Source organism: Tiliqua scincoides, chromosome 4 (genome assembly GCF_035046505.1).
Source record: "Tiliqua scincoides isolate rTilSci1 chromosome 4, rTilSci1.hap2, whole genome shotgun sequence".
In the NCBI taxonomy this organism is placed as follows: Eukaryota; Metazoa; Chordata; class Lepidosauria; order Squamata; family Scincidae; genus Tiliqua; species Tiliqua scincoides.
Window position 1 is genome coordinate 13,798,579 of NC_089824.1, and position 2,487 is coordinate 13,801,065.

Sequence of the window (2,487 nt, forward strand, 5' to 3'; positions counted from 1 at the left end):
GTGGGGGGACCCATCTCTGTCCGCTTACTTACCTCCACTGCTCCACCTTCTCCTTCCATTCCCTGGATTGTAAAAGGAAGAGGAGGACTGAGAGGAAGAGGAAATGTGGCGGGGGGGGGTGCTGAGCTAGCGCATCGCAGAGTGGGAGGAGCAGAGGTGACACATCACTGGGTAAGGGGGCAGCAGTAGCATAGCTAGAGGAGGTGCAAAGCACTAAGTTTTGCACAGGGGCCATGCTAATCTTCTCTGTACCGTTCCAATTTTAGTATATGTGCTGCCGAAGTGAGTTACAGAGCCTTCACCTATCAAATGTTTATGCCTAATAAAGGTTTTGTTGACTGTTGACTAAGTTTTGCAGGGGGGCCTCACCGTGCTGTGAATTCCAGGCATTGGGAGCAAAACAGATGTATATGCCTGGCTTGGAAGGGAAAGGGAGGGGCCACTTGCATGGCGTGGTGAGGCTCCCTGCAAAACTTAGTGCTTTGGACACCCTTCTTGTTACACGAAAATCCCCTTTTTCCTTTTAGTTGTAATTTTCTCTCTATATCTGGTTATGTTACTAAAATATCATGCAGGCTAAACTTCTCACACAGGCCACATTTCCAAAACTCTGGTCAAGTCACAAGCTCTTGGTTACACAACCACCACCTCCCCATGGTCACACATTATGGGAGGAAGTCTGGCATCTTAAATCATTGTCTAAGTGTCTCCTACATTACTGTATTCATTGTATTGTTTTAACCCAATCACTGTTTAAGAACTGTATGCAAAAGTGTCTCCTAACCCAATCACTGTTTAAGTACTGTATACAAACTTGAACTGCCTTCTTGTGTTGCTGATTCATTGTATTGTTTAAGTTCCCCCATCTAGGAAGCCAGCCATTGACCCCATTGAATTTTGCTGATAACTGAAGTCCTGATCCTTTCAATGTTTTACACATTCCAAGCACCCTGCTGTGTGGTAGTACTCAAGCTATCATGCAGCTCAGCACTGGCTCCGAACTCCTTTTAAGTAAGGGCTTCCCCTCACACATTCTCTGGCTCTCTCTCCAAGGACCAACACATCTGTGTTGTGTCAGAGGGTCCTCTCCACAGGACTCTCCCCCCCCCTCCAACTGCTCTACAGGACAGGTAACTATCTTGCGCCAGGAACTCTTTCCCTTCTCCCACCCTTTTTCTCCCCTTCTCTCCCCATCTTTAGTTAGCAGCCGGGGTTGGCAGATCAGGGACCCCTAAAATCCTTCCCTACAACCTTTCCTTTTTCTAATTTCCTCGGATGCACCAGCTACTCTTCACACGTAACCACCATCAAAGCTAGGTACATTGGATTCAAGTATTAGGACCAAGAAACATACACTTATCATTTCTCCATGTGCATTATGTTTACCTTTATGCTTTTGTAATAAAACTATAATCTTTTATTCAAAGTTATTTTTCTCTCAGTCTCCTCTTGAAGCAAAAGGGAATTTCTCTGCATTACGCCGTCTTGTTATCCAGCCTACGACCCTAAGGTTCCAATAAGGGCAGTGTAATAATTCCCCTAAACAAAACAGCCCTTTTGGTAACATTCTAGCTACACTACTGGGAGCAGCATTAGGTATGCCGACTCGGGTGTCAGTAAGAACCAGAAACAGGGCCTTTTTACCCCCCTTCCCGATTTGGAGCAACTTTACAAGACTGGTACACCTGACTCCTTAGTTGTTCATTTTTAGGAGGACAGTGAAAGGGAGTCAGAGGATATTTGATTGATTGATTGATTGATTGATTGATTGATTGATTGATTGATTGATTGATTGATTGATTTCCTGCCTTTCTGCCTGAAGGGACCCAAGGCGGCTTACAACAATAATTAAAAAGAATACAAAAAACACAATTAAAACACAATTAAAAACAAAAACACATTCACAAAGAATATCTTAAAAACAGCAGACATTAAAAAGTGTAAAAGAGCTACAGTCCTATTATTGCTTTTGTTTTAAATGGAGTAACTTTAGGGGGCTTTGTTAACTTTTAACATTTGGGACCTGCAGACTACATTTTTAAATAAATAATAATAATAAACTTTATTTATATCCCACCCTTCTCCCTAAAAGGGACCTTATTTTTTGAAGGTGAAATATAATTATAGCAATAAATAAATATTCTGTCTTGCTGCGGTGAACTAGCATGCGTGCAACAAAATAAAGAGCTCTGGGGCTGAAGAAGCTCAGAGTTATTGAAAACAACTTTTGCAAGAGATAAGACCAACTAAGGACTTCAGCTGATTGCTGAAATGTTAGGAATGTTTTTGCAGGAGAATAGTACACAAAGTGCAGGGACACAGAAATGGCATCTTCCGAGTTTTATTATGTAATCTTAAAAAATGTGCATTGCTTGACCTCCCTCTGTACTGTGGAGGGATTTCTTGGGCATGGACTCCCAAGAAACAGGCATCCTAGGTCACCTAGGACTAGAACCAGATGTTATCCACACAGGAGTTCTACCAAAA

General features: G+C 42.5%; 1 pseudogene; it reads right to left on the minus strand.

Annotated features, from left to right (window-relative positions):
* Nucleotides 1-220: 220 nt before the first annotated feature.
* Nucleotides 221-291, minus strand: LOC136650636 (U6 spliceosomal RNA; annotated as a pseudogene).
* Nucleotides 292-2,487: the final 2,196 nt, after the last annotated feature.